General features: G+C 45.6%; 1 pseudogene; it reads left to right on the top strand.

Moving 5' to 3' along the window:
* On the top strand, positions 14,910 to 18,092 carry LOC106503171 (annotated as a pseudogene).

The following is an 18,643-nucleotide window of genomic DNA, read 5'->3' as shown; positions in this document are numbered from 1 at the left end:
TGGAGCCACGTCCTGCACGAGCAGGTGAAACTCAAGAGAATGCTTGCCCACCTGACCAACCTCTGCAGGCTGGCTGGTCCCCAGGCTGGACTGGGCGACTTTCTCTTCTGAAGGTTCAGCCTCAAGCTGAAACAATCAAAGGGAAACCACAATGCTTTTTGCAGGAAAAAAAAAAAAAAAAGAAGAAGTTTCTGTGAAGTGTTGTAAAGAGCCTAGAACTTTACTAGGCAAACCAAGGTGAGCCTGTAGCATGTGTGAGTCCCACAATCACGCCTGTAGTCTGATGCCCCCAGGATGCTCTTATCAGTCAGGATGTTTTTAAATTTCCTCTTACGGCTGGAAAAATCTTTGGGGCTAATTTCAAAACTGGATGAAATAACCAATGTGACCTTTGGTTTTAAAGAAAAGTATTGTCCACAGAGATATAAATATAGCAAGTCCTCACTCTGAGCCCTCCTTGGAGCCTTTTATATAATCAAATGCACACTCTGTGTTGCCAAGGGCACAAACCCTCCTGTGGTATTCTACCCTATGTTGTTAGGACACACACAGCTCTTAGTGAGAAAATAATCATCTTTCCCTGCTAAATGTGCAATGTCTGAAGAATAGCTTGTGGTTTCTGTATTCTTTGTGAAAGTAGCATTTTGAAGATCTATGCTCTTTTAGCTCCTCACAAAATAATTGGGTTGTAGCTGTACCTGAATCTGAGCCCTGGGATCCATGAGTTGGAGATTGCAGAGCATTCACTCTCAGGAAATGATCCTTGGTTCGAAGCAGAGAGTTCTTTCCATTCCTGGGAGCGCTTTGCGACAAGGGGGCCCGTAAAGAGACCAGGGGCCCCCACTGCCAGAATTAGGAATGAGCTGCATCACAATGGGCGAAGGGCCCACTAGGGTTCATTCCATCGTCCAGTTTCCTCTGCGTCATCTTCATGGCTGTGGTCACTCAGAGGGGGCCCGCCGGTGGCCTGGATGCTCCACACAGCAAGCACCGCGCTCTGAGGGGTGGGTTGAGCACAGAGACATGAACAGGGAAGAAGGGCATCATTAAGAATGGTACAGATACATGAGAGCAGATGCGGGCAATGAAACTTCTCTGTTAACAAGACAGAGTTCACGAGCGAGAGAATGGAGGAAACTTGATGTCGCCGGACAGGTGAGTAGGGTGGTGGTCCCTGTGTCTAGAGAGCTTTGATGTGGGAGACAGGAGTTTTAGACCCTTCTGAGCTCTGCTGATAACCCAGGCCTGGGTGACTTTGAGGGTGGAAAAATCAACCCAACAACTACAAGTCAATCAAATCTACTCATCAAGAAGGGATGTCTCCACAAGCTGCCTGCAGAAGCAGCCAGAGTCATCTGGTCCAGGGCTGCATATCACCACACCCAAAACTGTCTGGGGAGTGGGGTGGGGAGGGAGACATCCCAAAGTCAGGAGGCTGCTGAGCCCTCCAGATGAAGAAGAAAGTGTCACTTTCTACATGCACACTGACTCACGCACTGCATCTGTGCCGTGTGGTGGAGGAGGAAAGGCTCTATAGCAGATACTGGCAAGGATTCCAGGATGGTCCCAAAGGGCAAGGTTACTGTGAAAGCCTCCAGTGGACTCGGGACTTAAGAGAAGTTCCTTAGGATGTCTGGATGCTTGCAGTTCAATTCCTGGCTGATTCCTCCTTCACAAAGACTAACCTCCAGAACTTTGCTCTGTGATTATGTAGGACAAGGAAAGAAGTACATTGCCCACACACCTAAGATTTTTCCCTGATTTAAATTTACTAGTGCTGTTTCACACTGTTCATGGGGTTCTCAAGGCAAGAATACTGAAGTGGTTTGCCATTCCCTTCTGCAGTGGACCACGTTTTGTTAGAACTCTCCACCGTGACCTGTTCGTCTTGGGTGGCCCTACGCGGCATGGCTCATAGTTTCACTGAGTTAGACAAGGTTGTGGTCCATGTGATCAGGTTGGTTGGTTTTCTGTGATTGTAGTTTTTAGTCTGTCTGTCCTCTGATGGTGAAGGATAAGAGGCTGAGGGGGAAACTGGGTCTTGTTCTGATGGGCAGGGCCATGCCCAGTAAATCTTCAATCTGCTTTTCTGTTGACGGGTGGGGTGTGTTCCCTCCCTGTTGTTTGACCTGAGACAAAACTGTGTTGGAGGTAGTGAAGATAACAGCGACCTCCCGCCAAAGGCCCCATGCATGCACTGTTGCACTCAGCCCCCCGACCCTGCAGCAGGCCACCACTGACCCAAGTCAAGGTCAGTCTGGGTCAGTCTCTTGTGGGGTCACTGCTCCTTTCTCCTGGGACCTGGTGCACACAACATTTTGTTTGTGCCCTCCAAGAGTGTTTTCCCATTCGGTGTAAGCTCTGTAATCAAATCCCACTGGCCTCCAAAGTCAAATTCCCTGGGGGTTCTCACATCTTTCTGACACTGAAAGATGAATTCCCCAGGTAGGTAGGTGCCCAATATGCTACTGGAGAATTAGGGAGAAATAACTCCAGAAAGAATGAAGAGACATCAGCCAAGGTAAAAACAACACCCAGTTGTGGATGTGACTGGTGATGGAAGTAAAGTCTGATGCTACAATGAACAATATTGCATAGAAACCTGGAATGTTAGGTCCATGAATCAAGGCAAATTGGAAGTGGTCAAACAGGAGATGGCAAGAGTGAACACTGACATTTTAGGAATCTGTGAACTAAAATGGACTGAAATAGGCGAATATAATTCAGATGACCATTATATCTACTACTGTGGGCAAGAATCTCTTAGAAGAAATGGAGTAGCCCTCATAGTCAAAAGAGTCTGAAATGCAGTACTTGGGTGCAATCTCAAAAACGACAGAATGATCTCTGTTCCTTTCCAGGGCAAACCGTTCAACATGACAGTAATCCAAGTCTATACGCCAAACAGTAATACTGAAGAAGCTGAAGTTGAATGGCTCTGTGAAAACCCTACAAGACCTTCTAGAACTAACACCCAAAAAAAGATGTCCTTTTCATCATAGGGGACTGGAATGCAAAAGTAGGAAGTCAAGAGATACTTGGAGTAACAGGCAAGTTTGGCTTTGGAGTACAGAAAGAAGCAGGCCAAACACTAACACAGTTTTGCCGAGAGAACGCACTGGTCATAACAAACACCCTCTTCCAACAACACAAGAGAAGACTCTACACATGGACATCACCAGATGGTCAATACCGAAATCAGATTGATTATATTCTTTGTGGCCAAAGATGGAGAAGCTCTATACAGTCAGCAAAAACAAGACCAGGAGCTGACTGTGGCTCAGATCATGAACTCCTTATTGCAAAATTCTGGCTTAAATTGAAGAAAGTAGGGAAAGCCACTGAACCATTCATGTATGAACTAAATCAAATCCCTAATGATTATACAGTGGAAATGACAAATAGATTCAAGGGATTAGGTCTGACAGACAGCATGCCTGAAGAACTATGGATGGAGGTTCCTGACATTGTACAGGAGGCAGTGATCAAGACCATCCCCAAAAAATAAATGCAAAAAGGCAAAATGGTTTTCTGAGGAGGCCTTACAAATAGCTGAGAAAAGAAGAGAAGCTAAAGGTAAAGGAGAAAAGGAAAGATATACCCATCTGAATGCAGAGTTTCAAAGAACACCAAGGAAAGATAAGAAAGCCTTCCTCAGTGATCAATGCAAAGAGATAGAGGAAAACAATACAATGGGAAATACTAGAGATCTCTTCAAAAAATTAAAGATACCAAGGGAACTTTTCATGCAAAGATGGGAACAATAAAGGACAGAAATGATATGGACCTAACAGAAGCAAAATATATTAAAAAGAGGTGGCAAGAATACATAGAAGAACTGTACAAAAAAGATCTTCACGATGCAGATAACTACGATGGTGTGATCACTCACTAGAGCCAGACATCCTGGAATACGAAGTCAAGTGGGCCTCAGGAATGTCACTTCAAACAAAGCTAGTGGAGATGATGGAATTCCAGTTGAGCTATTTCAAATCCTAAAAGGTGATGCTGTGAAAGTGCTGTACTCAATTTGAGAGCAAATTTTGAAAACTCAGCAGTGGCCACAGGACTGGAAAAGGTCAGTTTTCATTCCAATCCCAAAGAAAGGCAATGCCAAAGAATTCTCAAACTATGCACAAATGCACAATTGTACTCATATCACATCCTAGCAAAGTAATGCTCAAAATTCTCCAAGCAAGGCTTCAACAGTATGTGAACTGTGAACTTCCAGATGTTCAAGCTGGATTTAGAAAAGGCAGAGGAACCAGAGATCAAATTGCCAGCATCCACTGGATCTCAAAAGAGAAAGTGAGTTCCAGAAAAACATCTACTTCTGCTTTATTGACTATGCCAAAGACTTTGACTGGGTGATTCACAGCAAACTGTGGAAAATTCTTAAAAAGATGGGAATACCATACCACTTGACCTGCCTCTTGAGAAACCTCTATGCAGGTCAAGAAGCAACAGTTAGAAACAGACATGGAACAATGGACTGGTTCCAAATTGGGAAAGGAGTACTTCAAGTTTGTATATTGTCACCCTGCTTATTTAACTTATATGCTGAGTATATCATGCAAAATGCCAGGCTGGATGCAGCAGAAGCTGGAATCAAGATTGCCAGGAGAAATATCAATAACTTTAAATACGCAGATGACACCATCCTTATGGCAGAAAGCAAAGAGGAACTAAACAGCCTGTTGATGAAAGAGGAGAATGAAAAAGCTGGCTTAAAACTCAACATTCAAAAAACGAAGATCTTGGCATCCGGTCCCATCACTTCATGGCAAATAGATGGGGAAACAATGGAAACCGTGAGAGACTTTATTTATTTATTTATTTATTTATTTATTTATTTATGTCTCCAAAATCACTGCAGATGGTGACTGCAGCCATGAAATTAAAAGATGCTTGCTCCTTGGAAGAAAAGCTATGACCACCCTAGACAGCATATTAAAAAGCAGAGACATTACTTCGCTAACAAAGGTCCTTCTAACCAAAGCTATGGCTTTTCCAGTAGTCATGTATGGATGTGAGAGTTGGACTCTAAAGTTGAGCGCTGAAGAATTGATGCTTTGGAACTGTGTTGTTGTGAGAAGACTGTTGAGAGTCCCTTGGACTGCAAGGAGATGAAACCACTGAGTCCTAAAAGAAATCCTTCCTGAATATTCACTGGGAGGACCGATGCTGAAGATGAAACCCCAATACTTTGGCCACCTGATGCAAATAACTGACTCGTCGAAAAGACCCTGATGTTGGGAAGGATTGAAGGTAGGAAGGAGAAGGTGATGACAGAGGATGAGATGGTTGGGTGGCATCACCAACTTGATGGACATGAGTTTCAGCAAGCTCTGGCAATTGGTGATGGACAGGGAAGCCTGGCATGCTGCAGTCCATTGGGTCACAGAGTGGGACATGAGTGAACAATTGAACAGAGTGCTGTTTCAGTTTAGGCTAATAACTGTTTAGGCTGAATAACTTTCAATGTTCACTGCATTCCTAATACTCTTCTGGGTGTACAGTCGTTTTGTAAGATTTAAATGTTTTTGATGACACTTGGCTAGATAAAAAGCAGAACTCTGTTCCTTAGGGCTTAGAATGGGATAAGGGCATCAGGTAGGGCACACAACAGGCTGTACAAAGAGACGTGGTAAGCAACCTGCACTGTAGGGAGCACCCTGTATATAGCAAGTGGTGTGCAGCTAGCTAGGATTCCCAGGCTCCCCATGAATGACCTAGTTGGAATAACTTCAAGGAGAAAGGGTACAGAGGCTGTCTCAGCTGCCTGGTATTCTGGCCCTGGGACATAAGGGATGGTGTATAGCAGTCCAGAGTGTGAATGTCTGATATGGACAGTGATTGGGTGTGGACTTGATCAGCTGCTTCAAAAGAGGAAATAACTAGCATCAAGCCAGGGACTTAAAAGTGGATCAAGATAGTATTTTCATAAAATTACATTTCAAGATAACTAGTAATCACCTGTTGTGTAGCACAGGGAACTCTACTCAATACTCTGTAAAAAGAATCTTTAAAAGAGTGGGTATAGGTACATATACAGCTGATTCACTTTGCTGTACACCTGAAACTAACACAACACTGTAAATCAACAATACTGTGATAAAAATTTAAAAAGTAATAAAACACCGTGGTACTGTCATAAAAGCAAATTTTTAGACCACAGAAGCGGAACAGAGTGCCAGAACTGGAAGCCAATATATTTAAAGAAATAATCGACAAGAGTGCCAAGACATTTCAATGGGAGGACAGTCTCTCCAACAAATTGTAGGAAAGTGGATATCTGCATTTACATGAATGAAGTTGGACTCTTACACCATGGCCAAAAACGAGTTCTAAATGATCGATGACCTAACAGTAAGATGTAACTCATAAAACACTTAGATGAACACATAGGGGAAAAGCTTCATGATATTGGGTTTGAAAATTTTTTTTGGTGTTGACATGAAAAGCATAGGAAACAAAAGGAAAAATAAAGATACAAAATTCTGTGCAAAGACACAACTAACAGTGAAAAGGCAACCCACTGCATGGAAGAAAAACATTTACAAATTGTATATTTGATAAGTTTCTAGATATATAAAGAAATGATACAACTCAAGAATGAGAAAAATAACCTTAAAAAATACTTTAAAATGGTAAACATAGACAATTCTTTAATTTATAGCTGTCCTGAGTCTTTGTTGCTGTGCACAAGGCTTTCCCTAGTTGCAGTGAGTGGGGCTTACTCTCCATGTGGTGTACAGGCTTCTCATTGTAGTGGCTTCTGTTGCAAACCAGAGGCTCTAGGCATGGAGGCTTCAGTGGTTGCAGATCTCAGACTTAGTTGCCCTGTGGCACATGGAATCTTCCTAGACCAGGGATTGAGTCCATGTCCCTTGCATTGGCAGGTGAATTCTTAACCACTGAACCACCAGTCAAGTCCAGACACATTTTAAAAATGAATACACACGAATGGCCAAGAAGTATATGATCATAAATAAAACCACAGTCAGACACTACTTCACATCCATTAGCACACCTACTACGAAACATGAAATGGAAAGTAAAATTATGTTGAAGTGGTTGTGGAGATACTGGAACTCTGTGAACCTTTGATGGAAACTTAAAATGGTACATCCAATAGAGGAAACTTCAAAATATCAAAAACAGAATGAGCACAGAACAAGAACAGAATGAACAAGCGACTCCAATTCTGGCTGCACACCCGAAAGAACTGAAAGCAGCATCACAAGGAGATGTCTGCAGTCATTCTCACAGCGGCACTCTACAAGAGCCAGATAGTGGGGAAAACTAGTGTCCGTCAATGGACGAATACACTGACGTGCTGTGCACATGCTACTGAGTATTATTCAGCCTCAGAAAAAGAAGGGACTTCTGAAATATGAAGTGATGGACGAGATGTGAAGTTATGCTAAGTGAAGTCTTCAGAAAGACACAATCTGTATGATTCTCCTTACATGAGGCAGTTCAGTTCAGTCGCTCAGTCATGTCCGACTCTGCGACCCCATGAATCGCAGCATGCCAGGCCTTCCTGTCCATCACCAACTCCTAGAGTTTACTCAAACTCATGTCCATCGAGTCGGTGATGCCATCCAGCCATCTCATCCTCTGTCGTCCCCTTCTCCTCCTGCCCCTAATCCCTCCCAGCATCAGGGTCTTTTCCAGTGAGTCAACTCTTCACATGAGTTGGCCACAGTATTGGAGTTTCAGCTTCAGCATCAGTCCTTCTGGTGAACACTCAGGACTAATCTCCTTTAGAATGGACTGGTTGGATCTTCTTACAGTCCAAGGGACTCTCAAGAGTCTTCTCCAACACCATAGTTCAAAAGCATCAATTCTTTGATGCTGAGCTTTCTTCACAGTCCAACTCTCACATTCATATACGACCACTGGAAAAACCATAGCCTTGACTAGACGGACCTTTGTTGGCAAAGTAGTGTCTCTGCTTTTCAATATGCTATCTAGGTTGGTCATAACTTTCTGTCCAAGGAGTGTCTTTTAGTTTCATGGCTGCAGTCACCATCTGTGGTGATTTTGGAGCCCCCCAAAATAAACAGTTTCCACTGTTTCCCCATCTATTTCCCATGACGTGATGGAACCAAATGCCATGATCTTCGTTTTCTGAATGTTGAGCTTTAAGCCAACTTTTTCACTCTCCTCTTTCACTTTCAAGAGGCTTTTTAGTTCCTCTTCACTTTCTGCCATAAGGTTGGTGTCATCTGCATATCTGAGGTGATTGATATTTCTCCCGGCAATCTTGATTCCAGCTTGTGCTTCTTCCAGCCCAGCGTTTCTCATGATGTGCTCTGCATATAAGTTATATAAGCAGGGTGACAATATACAGCCTTGATGTACTCCTTTTCCCATTTGGACCAGCCTGTAGTTCCATGTCCAGTTCTAACTATTGCTTCCTGATCTGCATACAGATTTCTCAAGAGGCAGGTCAGGTGGTCTGGTATTCCCATCTCTTTCAGAATGTTCCACAGTTTATTGTGATCCACACAGTCAAAGGGTTGGCATAGTCAATAAAGCAGAAATAGATGTTTTTCTGGAACTCTCTTGCTTTTTCAGTGATCCAGTGGATGTTGCAGTTAGGGCAGTCAAATTCAAGGACACAGAGAGTAGAATAGTGGTTGCCAGGGGATGGACGAGGAGAGGAGTATTTGTTATTTAATGGGTACAGAGTTGCATTTTTGCAAGAGGAAGAGGAGCTCTGGACATTAGTTGCACGACAGTAAGAATGTACTTGACAATACTTAACTGCACACTAAAATTCTTATGTTGGCAAGTTTTGTGTATGTGTGTTTTAACACAAGGATGAAAACAAACCCCAACGTACATAATACGTACTTCACATCGCCAATCAGAGCTGACTTGGCTGAAGTTCTTTCCCCATTTGCCTCCTTCCTAAGATCTTTTTCTGCTGTGACTTTTTTGGAGCTAAATGAAGTTTGGCTAGTTTTGGTATAGACTTTCCAACATTCCTTGCACTCAGAAGGCATTTCTCCAGGGTAAATTCAATCATGTTTAAGACCGGAGTCTCATGCAATGATGTTCCCATATCCGCTATTCTCAAAAGGCCTCACGTCAACGTGAATTCGCTAGTTTTTACGGAGTCTGGAGTTTTAACTACAAAACGTTCCCATATTAACGGGACTAAAACGGCCTTTTTCCAGTGGGACTCCTCCAGTGTCTAATGAGTGTGGCGCTGCAACTAAATGATTTTCTGTATCAAAGCACTAGCTACGTAGCCGCCTCTCCCCACCCGGCTTTCCCCGCGGCCAGTGACCGAGGCAAGCGGGAGCGGCAACGAGAGCAGCGCCGTCGATGGTGGGCTCTGGGGGTTGGCTTGGGGGTTCACAGTCGGCTACGGACAGCGGGCCAACGTCTCTCCTCGCGCGATCCATTCACTTCGGTCCCCACTCAAAAAAAGCCCTAAGAACGGTGAAAACAGCAGGAAAACCAGCCGGCTCATAGAAGCCAGAAGTCCGGCTCCTGATCGCATGTGGACGAAAACAGGCCTGCTGAACCCTCCTTGCCTCGGTGATAGGCGGCGGCTGGACCAATGAGAGGCTGGAGGTGGGACGCGCGGCTGCGTGTGCATCCTCTGGGGCGGAACTTCCGGTTTCCCTCGCTAGTATCCTGGCCTGTGGAATTCCAGGGACAGAAGAGCCTGGCAGGCCACGGTGAAGGCTTGAAATGTCCCTCGTCAGGCACCTAAGTGATGGGGCAAAAAAGCGGGAGGAGAGGCTCAGGGGCGAGGTCGGCTGAGGTGGGTTCTCCGTCTCCCGGGCCCCCACCTGGCCCGAGTCCCAGATCCGGACCGAGGAACGCCCGCTCAGACCCCTGCCGGTCAGCCAGAGAATCCAGAACTGAGGCCGGCCCTGCGAGCGGCCGCCTTTCAGCCAGTGAGCCGGCGTGAGGGAGAGAGTTCCCTCGGGGCGATGGTGCGCGGCGTGCAGATGCTACCGAGTCGGCAGCCTTGGGGAAACCGGGGGTCACTTTTTTTTTCTGGGACAGAAGAGAACGCGGTATCTCACCTGAAATGGCAGCCTGAGCAGGTGGGAGCCACGGAAGATTGTGCAGGGAACGGGGATTGGAGACCCGTGTCCAGAGTTAGAAGATAAAAACCGGGAGAAAAGGATGCGGATGGAGGCAGGGAGACTGCTAAGGAGGCCACCGCGATAGACCCCAGGAGAATTATGGGAGAGGCTGGACCAGGGAGGTAGCAGGAGATGGAGTGAGACTCTGGGTAGGTTTCGTCTGTAGAGCATACAGGATTTTCTGTACGCCATGTGTGACTGTGAGCAGAAGCAGGGAGTGAAGGGCCATCTCAAGGATTATTCTGCCTGAAAATATGTAGATGAGCAGCCAGAGAGCAGGTTCCAGCGGGGAGAGCATTGTTGTATTTGGACGTGTTTATCCTGACGCATGTCAAGATGGAGATGTCACCAAATGGAGCTGGCATATGTGGAGGTGAACATAATGTCTGGAAGCCGAGGAAGGAGGTGGGGCTGGAGATATCAAAGGAGTGGAGGGTGTGGACTGGGCCAGGAGGGATCAGGTGGAGGAGGTCTTGAGCTTGCCTGAGATTGGCCTTGTGATAAGGGTGGGGAGGGCAGGATGTGAGGGCTGGGTGCTGGCGTCCCTGATGCTCCCTCTCAGAAGAGTAGATCTGACGGAGGAGGGATTCTGGCCTGTGTAGAATGGGAGCCTGCAGCAGGTAAGAGCTTTCCTTCTGTGGAGCCTGCTGTGGGTGCTGGAGTGGATTCTCTGCTTGCTGGCTCTGCTGACCCTCGGGGCCGCCCCCAGTGGGAGGAGGGAAGGGTCAGCCAGGCTGCTGCAGCCAGTGGGTCGTGGACGAGAGCACCTGCCTCACCTCACGCCTCAGGGCAGGAGGGATGAGACTCTGCTTCAGTCAAGGGCTCCCAAGAAGCTGCTCACGGGTCTGCTTGTTGAATAGACTGACAGTTGACCTGCCTGCCCAGCCCCTCCCCGTGACCCCTTAACTTAAGAATGTTTGAAAATTAATTTAAACAAGTTAATCAATATTTCTCTAAATACACACAGGCAATTAGAAATGAGCCTATTCACTCTTAAATTTATGCAGACACTTTATAATTGGCTTGTTATTGATTTATCTCTAGGTATTATTTGCTTACAATGCAGTTTCATGTATGATATCCTCTGAGATCTTAGAAAGCAGTAAAAGTGAAGACCGCCAAGTTTCAACACTGCCACTTCATTTGCTGCCAGGAGCCAGTGTGAGGAACTCCGCCCATGGCAAAGGTCATGAGGAAGGAGGCTTGGCATATGCAAAGGCGTGATCAAGCCTCAGGAAACCCCCTGTTCCCGAGCATCTACCCCCAAACCAGAGTCTATCTACTTTACTGTTTCATGCTCTCGCCTACACCTCTGACTTTATGGGGGGCTGTTCCCCACCGGTTCTCTCGGAGAAGGAGTAAACGTGCAGCTCCAAGTCGATAAAAATTCCTGGGCGTGACAAGAGTGTTTCAACTTACGGACTCCTCTGAAGGTTATCTAGCCCACCTGTATAGGTTCATCTGGCCACATGTGATTGTTTACAGCCTCCCAACCTGAGAGGCACGAGATGTTTTAGACTTACTAAAGGCAAAGTCTTTTGGGAAGTTAGAAATTATTAGTATAGTGAGTTGGTTAGGAATTATATTGGTGAAGGGTTTTTCATTTGTTGTGCCAATAATTGCTGCTAATTCCCTGCCCTGGGTGTGACAAGGGTTGCTGCTAAGTCACTTCAGTCGTGTCCAACTCTGTGCGACCCCATAGACGGCAGTCCACCAGGCTCCCCCGTCCCTGGGATTCTCCAGGCAAGAACACGAGTGGGTTGCCATTTCCTTCTCCAATGCATGAAAGTGAAAGTGAAGTTGCTCAGTCGTGCCCAACTCTAGCGACCCCATGGACTTCAGCCCACCAGGCTCCTCCATCCATGGGATTTTCCAGGCAAAAGTTTTGGAGTGGGGTGTCTCAGGTCAAACCTCTCTGCTGGCAAACTAGCTTGTGTGACAGGATTATCCATACTCCTGCCACTACGCACATGATTGTTCACTATCTCTCAACCATAAACAGCACAGAGAGTTTGGAGTATTTTGAGAATCTTAATTAGCATAGGGCTTTTCTCATTGTTGAGTCAATGATTGCCGCCAGGCCTCCATATCCTTAGGCACCTGGGGATATATTAATCAATGTATTTGGAATATAGAAAAAGAAATATAGTAGTTTTTGATGTTAGCAATGCTAGACTTTTTGAGTTAATGAATTTTCTCTTTTGTAATAGATCATTGTACTTTGTTATAAATCACTGTGTCCTTGCTATGCAAAAATGTAACTTTATCACTATCTTAAGACTAAATAGATCTTAAGGGGAACATTGGTGAAAGGATTTTCATTTGTTGGGCTGATGTTTGCTGCTAAATCTCCATATCCCCTGCCCTGATAATGAATGTAACTAACATATAGGAGAAATAAGTATTAACCTTTAAGATTAATCATGTTAACCTTGGGTTAAATAAATTCCTTTCTTGATTGTAACTCACTACACTCTCACCCTATAGGAATGCAACTTTATTTGGAGGGTGGTGCCTGGTTTAAGAAAAAACACCCTTGGAAAAAATAAGTTTTTTGGCTATCAGAAAGAAAGGGTCATAAAATCTCAGCAGGCCTCATTGCCAGAAGATGATGTAAAACCCCTAAGATCTTTTTTTATGTAAAGCACCTGATTTTGATAAAGGTCAGGACTGCTGACCCCCGCGTGACTCTATATTCATCCCTATGTGTAACAAAAGGTATATAAGCAAACCCAAAAATAAAGAAATTGGATCAGTTCCCAGAAAGACTGATTCCCCCATGTCGTTCTTTCTTGCTCCCCATTTTTCTGGCTGAATTCCCATCTGGAGCATGGGTGCTCACCATGTCTACTTACTTACCCCGGCTTTCAAGCCCACACAAGAAGGAGCCCAAGGAGGGGCACCTTCTGATATTCACGTGGCGCTGGTGGCCCAACGTAGATGGTCCAAATTCCTTGCCTTGGAATTTTATTGGTATCCCACATAAACCAAGTTATTCAGCCTCTTTTTCTCTCCTACTATTTTCTGGCCAAATTCCCATCTGGTGCATGGGTACCCACAAAGCCTGCTAATTTTGCCTGGGCTTCTAAGATCGGACCGGGGGAGCCTCAGTGCCTCCTCTCCTTCAGGAGGACCGGAAGACGCCTGCGGCCTACGTAGGTGGTGATTGGTATTCCATGTAAACCAACTTATTCAGCCTCTTTTTCTCTGTAATTTTTAATCCCTCTCTATCTGTAGTTAAATAAGTTATTTCCAAGGACGCCGACTCCGCCCCCACCTCTGAATCACCCTGGATCCACCGGGGCTGGACCCCGGCAATTCGCAGTGAAATACGCACAGAACTGCTGGCCGTGGGGCCTCCCCCGCTGCTCCGGCGTCAGGAGTCTGCCTTCCACTGCAGGTGACCCAGGCTTGATCCGGGTCAGGGACTAAAGTCCTGCAGGGGGCAGAGCAACTAAGCCCGAGGCTGCAGTTACTAAGCCTGCGAGCTCTGGAGCTGGCATGCCATTGGAGAAGTCTGAACGCCCCAATAGAAGATTCCACATGCCACAAATACGACCTGATGTGACCATGAATAAGTACTAAAGACAAAAACTGTTGTTCCTATGGACAGTCATAGCTGATACATGGTGTGTCTTCCTTATGTTAGATACCAATATGAGCCCTGTGAGGTTGGAAGCATTCATATCTTAAGTAGCATTTTCTTTTTCCTGAGGCTCAGTCCTTCTCCTGGGTCACCCACGGGTAAAAGACAGTACTGTTTTCTGAGGAACTGATTTTCACAATAAACTGTGGAAAATTCTGAAAGAGATGGGAATACCAGACTACCTAACCTGCCTCTTGAGAAATCTGTATGCAGGTCAGGAAACAACAATTAGAACTGGACATGGAACAACAGACTGGTTCCAAATAGGAAAAGGAGGACGTCAAGGCTGTATATTGTCACCCTGCTTATTTAACTTATATGCAGAGTACCTCATGAAAAACGCTGGGCTGGAAGAAACACAAGCTGGAATCAAGACTGCTGGGAGAAATATCAATAACCTCAGATATGCAGATGACACCACCCTTATGGCAGAAAGTGAAGAGGAGCTAAAAAGCCTCTTCATGAAAGTGAAAGAGGAGAACGAAAAAGTTAGCTTACAGCTCAACATTCAGAAAAGGAAGATCATGGCATCCGGTCCCATCACGTCATGGGAAGTAGATGGGGAAACGATGGAAACAGTGTCAGACTTTATTTTTGGGGGCTCCAAAATCACTGCAGGTGGTGATTGCAGCCAGGAAATTAAAAGACGCTTACTCCTTGGAAGAAAAGTTATGACCAACCTAGATAGTATATTCAAAAGCAGAGACATTATTTTGCCGACTAAGGTCCATCTAGTCAAGGCTATGGTTTTTCCAGTTGTCATGTATGAATGTGAGAGTTGGACTGTGAAGAAGGCTGAGTGCTGAAGAATTGATGCTTTTGAACTGTGGTGTTGGAGAAGACTCTTGAGAGTCCCTTGGACTGCAAGGAGATCCAACCAGTCCATTCTGAAGGAGATCAACCCTGGGATTTCTTTGGAAGGAATGATGCTAAAGCTGAAGCTCCAGTACTTTGGCCACCTCATGCGAAGAGTTGACTCATTGGAAAAGACTCTGATGCTGGGAGGGATTGGGGGCAGGAGGAGAAGGGGACGACCGAGGATGAGATGGCTGGATGGCATCACGGACTCGATGGACGTGAGTCTGAGTGAACTCCGGGAGTTGGTGATGAACAGGGAGGCCTGGCATGCTGCGATTCATGGGGTCGCAAAGAGTCGGACACGACTGAGTGACTGAACTGAACTGAACTGAGCTTAGACTGTCAGGCTGAGATCCCACTACACCAGGGCTTGGCAGAGGTGGAGGTCCGGCTCTGCAGTAGGATCCTACCACTGTTGTCCACTTCTCATGGCTTCCTTCTCTCCCCAGGGCCCCATGGCAGTAGCACAGATGCTCATGGACCCTATAGAGGTGAGTGGAGGGGTCCCACCTCTTACCCGTCCTAATTATCGCCTGCTGGTTTTATCATCCTGATATATACGCCCTCAGGAAATGGCAGTGTCCCAAGACTTCTGTCCCCTTTTTTCTGTCTTGTATATATAGACCATGTGCTCTCACCAGGCCCAGAACCCTATATTTAGTCCTGGGTTATATGGAACGGTTCCATTTCTGACAACTGAGGGGGGAAAGTGTGGCAGGGAGTCCTGGCCACAGGATGCAGAATGTCCAGACAGCTGCAGGTGATACTGAGGTGGGATGTGCAGGAACTATTGGTTTTGTCATATCTGGTGGGAATGGGGTGCTGGGACAGGGGTGCACAGGTATCAGGCCTTGACTGATAGCCTGAGGTTGGTGGTGGTTCATAAGCGAAACTCTTCCTATTTTGGCAGGATTTTCCAGGTTTAGCACGTCAGATGCCCTGTGTTGAATCTCTCTGGACATGTGCTGGCCCTTCCTTTTTCTGTCTTTCACCTGGAGCAGCAGAGAGAACCATGGGTACCTGATAGTGTGGACATTATTGCATCAATGGCAGGAGACACTTAAAAGTACCCGGGCTTGGTGCAACATCCTGGGAAAGGGTGTCAGGTCAGAGCTGGGAACCTGTTCTGTGTTCACCATTGACTGATGCTACGACCACTGGCCACACCTTGCTTCTTGCTTTTCTTCTGCATTTGTCTTTGTGTTGCCACACTCTAAGCACACCAAGGGGGGCCTTCATTTGTCACATTGTTCCATTTCACTGGGCCCTTTGTAGTGCTCTACATTTCACCTATGCATGAGATGTCTTGAGGTCTGCACATATCCAGATAGTTCTTGGAATGTAGGTCACTTTTGTTGTCAGGTATTTACAGCTCTGGAAACAACTTTTGCCACAATGCTCACTGTCACTAGTAGCCATGCCTGTGTTTACTTGGAGGCCTCCCTCTCCTCCCTGCTATGGTCTGAATGTTAGTTTTGCCCCCAAATCCGTATGTTGAAAACCTTGTGCCCAAAGTGACAGTATTGGGAGATAGGGACTTTAGGGTGACCAGGTCGTGGAGGCAGAGCCCTTGTGAATGAGATTCATGCTGTCATAAAAGCTCCTCCCACCATGTGAGGACAATGAGAAGTCTGCACCCTAGAAAAATGCAGACTGATCACATTCCATCTTCTACAGTGTGAGAAATAAATTTTCTTCCTTTTAAGCCAGCCAGCCTGTAGTATTTTATCTTAGCATCTCAAATCAGTGGAAACAGTAACTCTTCCTTCAGTCTTTGGCTGTGGTCAGGGCTCTCTCATCATGGAAGCTCCCACATCCATCTCTGCACAGCAGACCTTCCTCTCTCTGGCTTTGGTTTTGGGTGTGTGTGACACACTTATTTCTGATGGGGCTGTCCTTTCCATCAAAATCAACATGCACTTTACCAGCATCTATCTGGTTACAGGTTGTTGGCATGGAGCCCAGGGTGAGGAGGCCTCTTCTGAGCAAGGTGTTTCTATAGGCATGTCAGAGGTCAGGACTGCAAAGCCAGATCCATCCTCCAGGTAGGCCCAGCCCAGTGACATGTGTGGCCCAGTCTCCAGAGACTTTTTTCCTCTGCCTGAGCATGATGGAATGTACCCTGGTGAAGGACTCTACATTTGCAGACCAGACCTTTCCCAGCACCAGAAGGAGATTAGAGACAAACTTTGCAGAAGGGCTGAGGGGCAGCCTTCATTTCTGACTAACAGCAGTGTTCACACAGGAGAGATGGGACCTGCAGTGGAGATGGGAAGCCCTTCCTGGGCAGCACAGGCCTTCTGCAGCAGCTGGCCCCTCGTGGTGTGGGGCAGCCACATGGGGACACTGAGTGCCAGGAGGCCTTTCGTCATGAACAGAGTGATTACAGGTGCATTCGGTGTGGGAAAGCCTTCAGCTGAAAACAGATACTTGGTGAGCACCAGAAAATCCAGACTGGAATACAGCCTTATGAGCATAGCAAATGCGGGAAATGCTTCAAGTACAAAGCCTACTTTATAAAATATCAGAGAATTCACAAGGGAGAAAGCCCTTATGAGTGCAGATAATGTGGGAAATGCTTTAGATACAACTACAGACTGGTGAGACATGAGAGACTTCACACTGGAGAAAGGCCTTATGAGTACAGCAAATGTGGGAAAACTTTCATGTACAGCTCCACATTCATCAGACATAAGTCAACACTCATTAAACATGAGAGAATTCATACTGGAGAAAGGCCAAGTGCAGTGAATGTGGAAAATTATTTAGGTACGCATCCCTCCTCATTAAACATCAGCATTCATGGCACAGAAAGGCTTTATGAGTGCAGGAAATGTGGGACATTCTTTTGGTATACCTCCACACTCACTGGATATCAAAGAACTCATACTGTAGAAAAGCCTTATGATTTTTCTGTTCTGTTCTTTATAAGTCAGTCTGTGAATGTGGGGAATCCTTTAAGTACAAGTCCAAGGTTATTAATCATTGGCAAAATCATATTGGAGAAAGACCTTATGAATGTAGCAAATGTGGTAAATTCTTTCAGTACCACTCCAATTTCATTAAACATTGGCGAAATCACATGGTAGAGTGGCCTTATCAGTGTAAAGAGTGTGAGAAAGTGTTTAGCCACAAGAATGTACTTTTTCAGCATCAGAAAACCTGTGGGAAAGTGTTTAGCCACAAGAATGTACTTTTTCAGCATCAGAAAACCCATACTGGAGAAAGGCCTTATACATACAGAAAACGTCAAAAGGCCTTCATTAGGAAGCCTCACCTCCCTCATCACCAGAAAATCCACAATGAGGAAAATATGAGTGACTTTAACGTGGAGAACTCTTTAGGAACAACGCCAACCTCATTGTGATCCCCAGAGTCAAAGGCTTTGGCATAGTCAATAAAGCAGAAATAGATGTTTTCCTGGAACTCTCTTGCTTTTTCAGTGATCCAGCGGATGTTGGCAGTTTGATCTCTGGTTCCTCTGCCATTTTTAAAACCAGCTTGAACACTGGAATTTCACGGTTCACATACTGTTGAAGCCTGGCTTGGAGAATTTTGAGCATTACTTTACTAGAGAGTGAGATGAGTGCAATTGTGTGGTAGTTTGAGAATTCTTTGGCATTGCCTTTCTTTGGGACTGGAATGAAAACTGACCTTTTCCAGTCCTGTGACCACTGCTGAGTTTTTCAAATTTGCTCTCAAATTGAATACAGCACTTACACAGTATCATCTTTTAGAATTTGAAATAGCTCAACTGGAATTCCATCACCTCCACTAGCTTTGTTCATAGTGACATTTCCTGAGGCCCACTTGACTTTGCATTCCAGGATGTCTGGCTTTAGGTGAGTGATCATACCATCATGATTATCTGGGTTGTGAAGATCTTTTTTGTATAGTTCTTCTGTGTATTCTTGCCACCTCTTCTTAATATCTTCTCCTTCTGTAAGGTCCATACCATTTCTGTCCTTTATTGTGCCCATGTTTGCATGAAATGTTCCCTTGGTATCTCTAGTTTAATTAA

The sequence above is a fragment of the Capra hircus genome, chromosome 18, assembly GCF_001704415.2.
Source record: "Capra hircus breed San Clemente chromosome 18, ASM170441v1, whole genome shotgun sequence".
Classification (NCBI taxonomy): Eukaryota; Metazoa; Chordata; class Mammalia; order Artiodactyla; family Bovidae; genus Capra; species Capra hircus.
This window is presented reverse-complemented; position numbering and strand designations above follow the sequence as displayed.